General features: G+C 47.8%; 1 protein-coding gene across 3 annotated transcripts in view; it reads right to left on the reverse strand.

Moving 5' to 3' along the window:
• ANKRD11 (ankyrin repeat domain containing 11) overlaps positions 1-12,683 on the reverse strand; it is a 153,246-nt gene extending 140,563 nt beyond the window's left edge. For 2 of the 3 annotated variants that reach the window (XM_061370343.1, XM_061370346.1), the window contains exon 1: positions 5,336-5,660. The gene's annotated coding sequence lies outside the window, so the exon portion shown is untranslated. Of the gene's footprint in view, positions 1-5,335; positions 5,661-12,547 lie in introns of those variants that run through there. The other variant, XM_061370344.1, reaches the window with a different exon arrangement.
• Positions 12,684-13,253: the final 570 nt, after the last annotated feature.

The raw sequence follows: 13,253 nt of genomic DNA on the forward strand, positions 1-13,253 counted from the left end.
CTGCATTACAGAACAAGATGTTACTCAATTCTTTCTGTAAAGTACTGAGAAATAACTGAGAGACCATATGCAGCTGAAAGCATCCACGTGCTGGAGTAATCCAGACTTACGTAACTGATAATTGGCATCTCACCACACAGAGCAGGAAAGGAAAGGCCAACACACACATATCATCTTTGAGACATAAAACCCAACTGTAAATTCGGTTTGAGGAGCCTGGTTCAGGAGGTGACTGAAATTCACCTCTCGAAGTTACAGTTTAAGGTTTCTGCCATGACAGTACACAGAAGAGAATCCCAAGGGGTTGATTTTCCCTCCTTCACCTCATCCTGTCGAGCAAATATGAATCATTTGCTAATTGAAGAGTTCAGTTTAAACCAGTGTCACCATGACTCTGATCTCAGTAGATGGAAGGCAAGTCCTTCCAGGTTTCAGGAAGCCTGGAGAAAGGCAGACATCAGCATCCTTCTATTTTCTCAATGCACCATAAAACATCAGTTATCTGAGCACAGATGCTCCTCAAAATCACACTGTACCTTACCCTTGAAGCCACAGCAAAGACAAAGTACCCACTTCTCCACACCCATGGTAATCACCATAGCCCCCTGCCCCTCCAGATGAGGGCAAAACCAATCACCACACTAGGGCTTGTACACAGGAGTAACATCTAAAGCCGTAAACCACCCCTGCCTTGAGACAGCTCCACTACCTTCAGCTGTAAAATCTCCTTCCTATCACCAGCTCCAGTGGACATCTCTAACACTCACAGGCACAGATCAGAAGAACTATAGCTATGGCGCTGGGCAGACATGGACAGGGCAGCCAAAAACGAGAGATGCAAAATAAACCCCAAATCCACAGACAGGCCACCAACGCGACTAAGGACCTCTCTGCCAAAAGGAAAGTTGTTTTTTTTTTAGAAGCATGAAGAAGTGCTTTGGTATCACTTCATCACGCAGAACTCACTGCTGTTAGGTGCCAGACCTGGGGTGGAAGGGAAGGTGTTTGCCCAGCTGCAAGCACCGCTATGAAGACGCAGGCAAGTTACTATGAAAAGCAAGTCAACATTTTACACACAGATAAAGGATTGCAAATGTTTCAAGGCTGTGTTTCAGATGTTTAAGATCTTAAACTGAACCACAGGAAAGCGTGTTACTAGTTAGGCTATTACAGCAAATGAAATGAAAATTGAAAATGAAGTCTAACGGACATTAAATTTAACTAAATACACATCAATTCCACAATCATCATAATACATGGTTCTTATGACAAAACTTCTGTGGAACATAAAAGCACCCCTGATAACTCTGAATATTAAGCTGAAGGTACCACAGGCATCTTACAGTTTATATAAATAAAGCGCCTCCTGCAAATAATCATGGCTCCTTGGGCGAGAACTGCCGCATGATTAACAGAGGTCCATTATAAAGGCAATACATAACCCAGCTCCTGCTAGTAGTCACTGCCACATCAGACTGAGTTTCTATGGCAACCAGGGAGGAAAATATAAAGCAAATTACAGTTAAATGAAAATTATTCTCCATGACAATATATGTTAATGCAGGAACATTTGCAAGGCCATTCTGGATAAAATGTTTACATTCACACATGTGTTTACTAAAATAAATAAAAGGCAGGCTGGAACTGCTAATGGATCATCCATCTATAAAGATCAGTCTCCCTTCTCTCACCACCACCCCCCCCAAGTTTTAATGTATGCAGAATAAAATTATTCAAGCTGATAGAATGGAAAACAAACCACCTCAGCAAAGGTATCTGCACATTCGGATAGAGCATATAGTCTTTAAAAAACAGGTTTTACGAAGATCTAACATGTACGGGTTTGGATGTTGTGATCCTTCAATTTTCCTGGCTGTAAACAAAGAGCACATTCATACCTCCCCATCCCAGCAGAAAACGCTTTCAACGAGAGGCAAAGTAACTCAAAGTATTTACAGAGATTTGACTGGAACAGGAATAGTGACTTATCTTAAATCAGCTGTAAGTTACTTATTGAAAACTGAGCAGTGTTTTGTACCTCAGAATTGGCGGCACTGACTATAGCAGTGTCCTACGCCTTACTGGGACTTAAAAGCAGCGCAGGTCAACGAGAACCTGTTGTCAGATACTTTTATAAAAGCCTACATTTAAGTCTTGAAAAGGTTTGCCTACTCTCCCACCATGACCACTCAGCCTAAGCAGGACTTTTTATAGAGAATATATCTCCAGTTTTAAATATCTCCTGAAGCACAGGTGAAGTTAATTGGAATGAGGCTCATTCAAGAGGCAGCCACTTGGTTTATTTTAACTCACTTTGCTCATGCCCCAGAAGAAAAGACCACAGAAAGAAAGTAGGTTATAAACTGACTTACAGTCTCTTTTCCACTGTGAAGCACCACATTTTAAGAACAGTTTAAAATGCTGCACTGGAAAAAAGCACCCTTCTCAGCCGCTTTTCACGGTTTCCCCTGCCAAGTTCCTTTCCCATGGAAATGGTCTGCCTGTTCCACGAGCAACACAGGTGCAGGTTTCTTAGGAAGACCCAGAAAGAGCACAAGGCACTTTTGAACCCGTTTCAGTGAGCTGGGAACACAGAGGACAGCATTCACTCCGCTGGCACATCTGAACTCCCTCTGTACACGCTCCCACTGACCTCTGCATCTGCCTCTTGCCTCCACCTACAGAACAATACTTGAATCATGAGGATCATAACTTTTTATGACAGTGGGAAAACTGCAATATTCTCCACAAGTTCACTCCACCCTGCACATAAAACTGCTCATAGGTTCAACCATAAAGCAAACTACCTTCTTTGAAGCTAAAGCCAACCTGAAAAAGAACTGCATTAACATTTTACATAACCACCCTCGAGGACAGCATCGCTCCTTAGTCATTTGGTGTGTTGACAAAAGCAAGTTAGGTCAGAAAGGATCTGGGTAACAAAGCCCTTTACAGGTGAGCTCAGGTTACCCACAAACACCAAATGCACACACCACCAAATACATTCCAGTCATGCTCCACTTTCCCCAAGGATCACTTGCTGCAGAGCCCACAGAAGCATTACCATTACCATTTCAACTAATGTTGTCCCTGATCCACAACTCTGTCTACCTTCCTCTCTACAGCCATATGGAGACTATCTCTGCACAACGCAAACAGCTACAACCCTTAGACTAAAAAAATAAGTAATAAATCTGCAAATCAAACCACAGTAGCAGTGACTGGGTTCCTTTCAAAACCTTCCCAAATTGGTAGGATCAGGTTTCTACTGAACGTCCTTCCTACATGTTGAGCTGGAGGGGCTGAACGTTGTTTTCACAAAAGAACTTCTAAAACCACAGGCTGCATGTCTGCACCAGCAAGTATTTATATTCTGTGCACACATCAGATTATGCGTACACACACCATCCTCACTAGGCTTCAAGCAGATGAATCCTACCAGGCCCAGCTACCTTCCCTGTGCCAGAGCTATCGGGTCATGTACCCCGCTTCCTGCTGATGTGCTCCCACATCCTTTTGTGAAGAACTGGCTTGCTGTGCCAAAATGCATCCACATCAGAACAGTCATCTCTGTAAACACAAGCAAATGCATGCTTACATGAAGTCAAAATCTAGAGCAAGCCAGGCAGCTCACAGCTCTCATGCCCCAGCAAGCAGCAGGAGGTTCAGGGAGAAGCCAGGCTGCTAGGCAATACTAAGCATGCAACACTGCCAGCAGACCTCCCATGCACCCTTCTCTCACTGCAAGCTGCATCAAGTGAATTAGCACCAGATGGAGGAGATAACAGCTCCGAAGAGACTCTCTGAAGGATTCTTGCAGATATCAATTACCTGCACTGCTCAGTAAGAGTAAATTCTGTCTACAACTATTACTGGTAATGTCACAGAAAAGAACCCCATTGTTCATATCCAGGATGAATCCATAGAAGAGAAAGATTCAAAGAGCTGATCTAACCAAAGACAGCAGCTGGTCACAAGGATGCAGCAGAAGTAATAAGCCATTACTGGTACACACAACAGCAGTTCCAATGTTAATAGCACCCCCAACTCTTATCCCTGTCAGAAGACTCCACGCCCCCAAATCCTTCACCTCTTGATGCTACCCCAGCTTCACTCAATTTTCAAGCACTTTCCTCCCACCATGCGAAAACAAGGCCCAGATCTCAGGAGGGGTATGAAGATGCAGGATGATCTCAGAGAGAGGGAGAAAGGCAGGAACAAACGGGAAGGAACATCAAAAGGCAGGCGAGCTAAAATTAGAGACAACGACAGCGATCCTGGATGAGAAGGACTAAGGCAAGACAGAGCACCAAGCATAACCTCCACCAGATGAGGCTTCTGGGAAGGGGGGGGCACAGACAGAAGGGAGAAGAAATATTATGGTGGCTGAAGTAGAAGAAGCTAGCAGACAGACCAGACTGCAGGAGTAAATTCAGGCATTTCAAGACTATAACCTGTAGCCTTCTAACTAAGAAGCACTACTCAACACACCAGGAAAAGGCCACAAAGTTGACTTCCTGTCTCATCTCTTCTCCCCTGGATGAGAGCTAACTCAAAGGCAACTCCACCCTCACCACAGAACAAGTTTAACACCCTGGTACCAGTGCTGATCACAGAGGAAGCAAATTAATTTGCCACCATCACGCACAGCAGAGAGCAGCTGAGTAAAGCAGGCCACTTCAAATCCCAGTCAGAAAGCCAGAAGGCCTTCTGAGCTGCTGGCAAAATGGAGGGTTGCAAACAGATCAGAGACCAGGACAGTCACAATACAGGGCCCCAACATGTACTCAGAGACAGGCCACAGCAAGGAAGGAAGCTAGAGAAGATACAGCAGTTATCAGCTATCCTCACTTCCAACACTAGCATATTCTCACATGTTCTTTCTTGAGTGGTAGGACAAGAAACTACATGAGTTGGAATAAAAAGGTCAACATTCAAGGAGAACAGGCTTTCATCTTCAAACGTGGCTAACGTATTCAACACTTGGACTGTGAAAGGTAAAGTTTTACACACACACAAAAAAAAAACACGCTTGCTTCTTACATACCCACAATCCAGCTTGGGTAAATGTATTTGCCTGTGCCTCACTGCAAGATGAAACCAAGGAGACAGCTAGCTATGGGAAGCAGCCAAACACTGTAACTAGAGCACCAGCTCATCCAGTGGTATTTAAACAACCGTAGCCCAGCCATGAGCAGGATGTTTGTTTCCCCCACACAGCACCCCCCCCCCCCCTTTCCTGCATCCACCTATAGTTCTTCCCAGCATCAGCATGGCTAATCTTATCCATCTATCTAAAGATATAATGATAGCAGTACGTTATAAATAGGCTTACATCTCCAGTCCATGCAAGGCCTGACGCAACAGTCGGTGCAGCAAGCAGTGTGTGTTGTTACGACAACAGTGACATTTCACAATCCCCAACAGCCTGCAGAACATGGAAAACACCAGACCAAAAGTGTAAAGTCTACCCAAAAGATTCCTGCTTTTCACAGGATACGGTCACTGCCACAGTCAGTGGGACACCAGATCTGTTGCCTCCTCCTGGCCAAAGGCAGCTATCAGGAGACCATTCCCAATGGAAAACTTCTTGGAACTTTATCTTGGCTCCTCCTGGACCTAACTGGCCTGCAGAACACCCAGCTACTTACTAGCAATTTGGAGCTCCTGGTACAACTTGTTTACACAGAGCGGGTCATAGGATAGGCTGGAAGGTGTAAGCAGGATATAGTTTTATGGCTCTGAACTCCTGCCCAGATCAGCTGATAAGGCCCCATGTTTAGGGGGAGGGGAAGCTTTCATGTGAGTATATTCAAAACGAAGATGCATCCTAAACTGCAGTTAAACATTTTATACTTAATAATGAAATTTCCATTCACATTATTTTCCTTTAAAGCTATTCAATGAGGTTTTTTAGGAGTTTCTAATTACACATCCTTTCATTTCCTATCAAGATACTCGGAGCTGCACAGCATTACAAACCATAGCTCCTCAGCCTCCTGCTGCACAGGCTGTCGAGCCTTCAGGGGCAGGCTGCCTCTGGATTGTGGTGAATTTTCCAGAGGGTAACGTCTCCCCTCCTTGCCATGCCCATGACACAGTTATGGCAGCTTTATGCTGCTCCGAAGGTAAATCTTTTTGACCTTTTCTATACCAAAAAGCTGCCAGTCTTTAAAAAAAAAGAATTACAGCTTGTTTGGTGTTTGCTCCCCCCCAAATTACCCACAGCCTTTTAGCCACCCCTCCATGGCACCCAGCAGACTTGCATCCCAGCTGAGGACCTGAAGCCAACCGCTCAAACGAGCATCGCCTTCATTTTCTCAGAGCAAATCCAACACAACACAAGAGGAAAGCAGATGCTTTCTCGCTGTTCGTAGGTGAGAAAAAACACCAGTTCCCTCAGTGCATCGTTGAGACAAAGCTTCTTTTACACACACTGAAAAAGTTTCCTACCCTTTCCAGTTTCAAAGCCTGTAAATTTTGTTGCTAAAGAAACAGGCACACATTTTAGTCACATATGGACCTAGCACAGACACCTTGCACCTACCAGCAGAATTAATATTTCAGTGTGTCCACAAAATACTGAAAGATGTAACCTTTGGTTTACTAATACAAACACAAGATACACAATCAATATCCTGCTCCTGCCAATGCAGGAAATACTCATCGGATAAGTTTGGTTTTCTTAGAGACAGGGGAAGAAAGGCTGCCTACAGATTTTGAGAGGATAAATAATTCAACGCATGAGTGCCAAGGGCAGTGCTGCACACATCCATATGGCAGGGACAATGCAGACAGTAATATATGCTTCACATCACCACCCTGACAGTGCCTTCAACCCTGACCTAGAAAAAAACATCACTTTCTCTTGGCTACAACAGCTAATTCACTCTCCATCACCGCTACCTCACAATGCTAAGGACTACCACACGCTTCTCATTTACTTTGCATCTCTCAGCTGCTCGGCCTTCGCAGACTAACTGCTATGCTGCAGCAAGTGGAACGCCTCACATGATGAACTTAAAAATGAAAATGAACCAGACGAGATGCAGGTTTCCGAAACCCTCTGTAGGAGCTCAGGCCTTTTTCACTACCAAAACTGAAAGGGGCAGGGAAACCCAGGATGCTTTCTCAGACGTGAGGCCTGGCAAGGGAGCAGGCACAGGGGGAGAGGGGAGGCTGCTCCTGCTGACAGCCGCTCCCAATGGAGACAGGACCACGCACATCATGTCGAAGGCTGGAATAGCAGAGAAGAAAGAGGCTGCTTGCTGGGGAAGCCTCCCCACCACAACCCTCACGGCCAGAAACCCTGCAGCTGCACTCCCTTCACACTCCCAAAATTAACTGTGCAGACACTGCCCCACTGTCCTGTTTTGGTGGCAATCTGGTCATTTCTCTACATCCTTCAGCATGGGAAAAACATTAAAGAATCGAGAGGAAGAATTCTGGAACCCAAAATGCCTGATATAATTAACTGCACTTTCTAACAGGATTATTTCCTTTCCTGACCCCAATTACTCCTTCAGTTTGTTAAAAAGAACTTGTATACACAGAAATGTTAACACCCTGAAGAATCACGTAAACACAAAAAAGTCTGAGGGCACCATTATAAACAGAGTTAATGCAGCTCAGTGATTGGAAATGGATCTTGAAAGCTGTCAGATCAAAGCAAGATCTTTCTTGTGTAAGGACTGCATTACCCTTGGAGCCACAGAGCTAATACCATCTATAAAAATATTTTGCTCAAGTAAGTTAAGAACAGCAGCGTTTCATCTGTCAAAAGGTGTGAGGCTTTTATGGGATTAGCCATTCCACACACAGCATAAAAATTAGAACAGCTTTTTAAAAGCCCTCGGCTCAGCTGACAGAGACTACACAGACCAACGTGTGTGCCTGCTTTCTTCACACACGCTACACGCCGAACAGATTTTTCACTGCTATTAGCATTTAAGCTGGTTTTTATATATATTCTTTTTATACGCACTTGTAAAAGATTACAAATTGGCATCACCTATAACCAGCCACAGATGAAGCCTGCACCACCACCCAGGCTCAGACAAATTAAATACCAGGCAATAGCGCGACAAAATACATCAGAAAGCACCAGCTCTCACACAGGAAGGCTTGGAAATTCCAGGTACAGCTGAATACCCTCCAGAACAGCCTCCAGACTGCCGGCGCTGACAGCTTCCCCCCTCCTCACAGCAGGATACTGAAGACAGCATTTTGCCCAAGCATATTAAGGCTCTGGCTGCACAAGCCCATACGGTTTAGGATGCCTGTGATTTCAGATAATTGGCTACACCAGCTTTGCCTTCAACATTCCTGGGAGTATTTTTATGACCATGCATCAGTGACATACAAATTACATAAGACTTGGCAGAGAATCCCATTGCTCTTCAGCCTCAGAAAAAGCAGCTCCCTCCGTGCCGCTGATCTCTCGCAGGAAAAAGAAAATGTTTCAAAGCCACAAACAATCACTCCTGCGAAGTGCCATGCAGACTGGTTTAAATTAGGTGGGGTAAAAATACATGCGGGCTTATCGCAAAACACTGAAATCTTTGCTACGGAGACACCGGTTTCTCTCCACAGCCTTTTACAACTGGAATACCTACAGTTCTGACTTGCCACGGGGGGAGCAGACAAGCCGCCCTTACTAGAGGCCCATCAAGGAAACACGATTAGAATAACAACCACCATGTAAATATTTCCAAGTATTATTTGCTTTGCTGTACTGGAAAGCAGCAGTACCTGTCACTACTTGCTATGTACCTACCAACATTAAATCTTAATACCAAGGAAGAATTTCAATCCACGAGGCAGACGGTCAAGCCTGAAATTCAGGTGCTGCTCAGGAGGCAGGAAGAGGAAGAGGGGCTAACCCTCGGGAGGGAGCCTTGCTCAGTCATTTCACAAAATGTAATTAACCAGCTCCTGTGCATTTCCTTCCCTCGGAGAAGGATTTCTTCACCAAGTAATTAGACTGTCCCAGTTAAGACTAAAGTCACCACACAATATATTTTCCCCCCAAACAAAGCCTGGAGAAGATTAAGGTACTACTTAAAAATACTGCAATTTCCTCGCAGTGACTTAAAGCTCTTCCTAGTTTTTGCCTTAGTCACTGCACGGATCTAGAGCTAACTAAAACCCCCAACTAACTGAACTAACTGAAGCTGAGACCTCCCCACAATCCTGGTTTTACTCCTGTATTCAAGACACTCCACTATTACAGAGCATTGCCTTCTTTTAACATACAGAAAAACAGGAGGTAAAAAAAAAAGAAAAACACAAAAACAAATTGTCCTACTTCAAACACACATCCAAAGGCCACAACATAAAGACAGTGCAGATTAAATGCTGTAAAGATATACTTGTCAGGAGCCTTCCTTTGAAGTATCTGCAGGAAACACTGTCATCACACAGCCATGTTACAATTACACAGTTAAAATAATCACCACCAGTCGTGAGCAGTCCATCTGGTTTACTGAAAGGGAGCACTGCTGGTACAGTATTGATTAACACGACTACTCTTCACTGACCCTAGAGAAATACATTTGTCTGCTCTGCTGAACAGCAGAAGAACACTGCATGACACTGTGAGATGCTTCAGTTTGTTTAGAAGTGGTTTTGGGGACTCAGTTGATGAAAACTTACGTAGAAAATAAAATCATTTTAACAGGTTGTCTGCCACACACGAAGGAAAAAAATCAAACCCAGTGCTCTGGTGAAGGGCTTTTTGTTTCCAGGGTATGTTTTGAGTTTTCTTCCCCCACCCAAAACAGATATTCATAATGGACAATCTGCATGCTTATGTCTGAGAAAATGTTATTACAATATCCTGAAAACAGAAAGCAGCACATTTAAAAAATCATTTCACCCTGAGCCTTTTTTTTTTTTTTTTTTTTTTAATTAAATGTGGATAGGGACAAGAGTTCATTTTCTAAAAGCAGAAGCAGAACCAAACAGTGAAACCAATTGTGAAACACTAAATGTAACATCTCCAGCTCTCGGCCTGTCAAAGCAGCAAACACTTTCATGACCAGGGCTCCTGTCATCACTGTTGTGAACAGGAACAAGGCAAAACCAGTTGGGAGATGGTCACGAGGGCAGAAATCAAAAGGCTTACACACACTCCAACTCCAGCACATTGCTGGTTATATGGGCAACTCAACCTGCTGTGATTTTCACAAACCAAACCCTCAGCACTTACTCAGACAAGTCTGGAGGTGATGCAAGTCCCTGCTAGCCCAACAATACAGGTTCACAGCAAACCTCATGGGGGCCCAGACCGCCCTTTTACAGGGAGGACACAGACGAGATGTGCCCTGGCAAGTTCTATCCCTTCCTGCGCTACCTCCTTGAGGACTGACGAGTTCTCCCAGAAGCAGAGACCTGGAGCATCTCTGCATAAAAAGCACTGAGCTCCACAAACCCCAACACACCTTGGCAAGAGCAGATGCAGAGATGCACATGGCAGCACAGCACCGCTCTGCCTTGGGGACAAGCATGGGTAGGCCGTGAGGGTAGCTGTGCTTCAGAAGCAGCTCGAGCAGAGCCATGAGCGCACACCCGTGGGCACAGATGACCCCTCAGAGCGAGAGCCTCCACAAAGGGAGCTTCCCAGAGCAGGAAACAGGTCACACAGCTTCAGGGTGATGTTCTGCAGGCATAAGGGAAGGAGGTGCCTGAGAGTTTCCCTGCTGAAACACAGAAGCCGGCGCAGGTCTGGCTCCATGCAGCATTTTAAGCCCTTTCACTGCACGCCACCACAACCACTTAGAAGTGCTCCAACATGCACGTTCAGCTGCCAGTAAATCAGTAAATCCACTTGGTGAAACACCAGCTTTTTTCTTTTTAAGTTAATCAAGGCAAATATTTAGTTCCTAGTAAAGCACACACAAAAGAATGCATCGATGCCATCTGAAAACAGACGGGAGTTAATCGGCTTTTGCATCTCCATGACTCCATGGAGTGTTTCCCCCCACCCAGAAAAAAGTGAAATAATTGGAGTGATTATACAAAAATGTTTCATTTTATGAACGAGGAAAAAAATATATAAATACATTTAATTCCAAGTTCCTTAAATTTATATAATCTCAGGGAAGCACACAACCACTACAAAGCTTTACATTAACAAGATGTTTTCAGCTAAATATCTTTGCCTGCACAGGAAAGGGGAAAAAAAACAATACAAAATGAATTGGTCTATACCCAGTTTCAAAAGCCATCTCAAGGGGAATTTTGCTTCAAGAGCAGCCTGGAATTTGTTCTCTGCCTATAGGGCCATGTCCCCGGTGGTAAGAGAGTACTTTGTGTACAAAACCAGGAGGGGGGAGGAACCCTTTTCCTGCAACTGGATATCAAAACACATCTCTCAGCCTGGAGTAGGGGCCAACCCGTAAACACACCGACTCCTGTGCCTCAATGAAGAGGCCGGTTCTGAACCCGCACGCACACCCCCTCGCAGGACAGCTGCTCTCCCTGGGAAAGGGCAGAGGGCACGGAGGGCTCAGCTCGTCCAGGCTGCTGCTGGAGGAGAGGGCTGGGGGGAGAGCAGCGATATGCCTTTCTAAACATGCAATCCATGTACCGGGCGGGGGGAGGTTAATTCTGGGCTGCAGAAGTGCAGCTGTTTTGGGTTGGGATTCTTTTTTTTTTTCCTCTCTTCTTTTTTTTCCTTCTCTTTGCTAAAGGGCAAAGGTGTCGAGCAGCCCCCCCGCGGCATACAAAGGCTTCTCCGAGGAGAAAAATACCAAACAATTTAAAGATTAAACTAGGAAATAAATAAATAAACGCGGATCAGCCGGGCTTGGCTGGCTGCAGCTCGGTTCAGCTCCATCCTCTGCGCATACACACGCAGGGCTAACGCCTACCCAGGGATGATGAAATGGGAAACGGAAATTACCATTTCAGACAACTTTTGGTATTGTTCCTCCCTGCACAGCGCTCACCCCGAAAGGCACGCTCCCCCCTGCCGCTCCCCACAAAACAGGGTGGATGTGGGGAAGGACACAGGGCCCACGCTGCGGCCTCGACCCGGAGCCTCACGTTCCTGCCGCCCCGTCATGTGCCCCACGGCTCTCCACACCCCTCAATGCTCACCAGCCCCCGAGCTTTCCCTGTAGTCCCAAGCCCCACACACACCACCACCCCAAACCCTCCTCACCCCAGCGAGGACCCTCAGCCCCCCCAGGCTCTCTCCACTTCCAGCGCTCTCCCCTCTCCCCCCACACCCTTCCTGATCCCAATCTCCCTCTCCACTTCCCCCGCTAACGCCACATCCTTTTCTCACCCTCGTACATCGTTCTCCCCTCGCCCCGACCTCATAATGCCCTCTCGCCTCCCCCACAACCCCCTTCTCCCCATCGCCCCCCCCAAGCCCTCGCATCGCTCCCAGTGCCCCCTCTCTGGGCCCCTTTGCCCTCACACCCTCGGCTCCCCCTGCGCCCCAGCTCCCATCTAGGTCCCTCTCCTCCCACACCAGGCCGCGCCAGCCCCTTCCCCCGCCCCAACGCGAGCCCCGGGCACGGTCCCAGTCGCCCCTTACCAGCGCTCCAGGCTCAGTAGGCCGAGGGCAGCCTCGCGGGGGAGCGCGGCCTGCGGCTCCGCCGGCCCCGCCGCATAGAGGTAGGCGGCGGGGTTGGGGGGGAAGACGAAGGGGCTGCGGCGGCGCGGGGTGGTGGCGGCGGCGCGGGGGGACTAGCGGCGGGCGCGCGGGCAGTGGCGGCGGCGCGTCCCGGCCGCGCGCTCCATGGCCCCGCCGCGCTCGGCCTCGGCCTCGGCTCGCAGCGCTGCCGCCCCACCGACCGACCGACCGGCTACCGATCAGACGCCGCCGCTCATTGGCCCGCCGCGTCGGAGCGCCCCATTGGTGGAGCGCGATGGGTTGGGAAGGGGGGGGCAGTGTGAGGGGGGGAAGCTAAACGCGGCGGCGCAGCGCCCCGCCTCCCGCCACGCGCGGGGGACGCCGGGAGTGGGGACGCCGACGTGTCCCGGGAGCCTATTGGTGGGCTCCGCGGAGGTCATGAGCGTGGCGGCGCTTCCGGAGGGGGGGGGGGGGGTCGGTCGGAGGCGCCGGTGGCGGGGCCGGCCCCGGCCCCTGGGCCCTTCCCCGGCAGAGCCCTCGCAGCGGCCGCACACCCACCCCGAGCGTCTCCGCACCCGCCCGCCCGTCCCGAACCGCTGCCTGCGCCTCAAGTGTAGGCCCGGTGTGTGGGGACGCCGCGAACGGGGCTCCCCGGTGTTAACAGCGC

The sequence above is a fragment of the Neopsephotus bourkii genome, unplaced genomic scaffold (genome assembly GCF_033783945.1).
Source record: "Neopsephotus bourkii isolate Nb327-2 ecotype Australia unplaced genomic scaffold, CSIRO-AGI_Nbou_v1 NB_1541, whole genome shotgun sequence".
NCBI lineage: Eukaryota > Metazoa > Chordata > Aves > Psittaciformes > Psittacidae > Neopsephotus > Neopsephotus bourkii.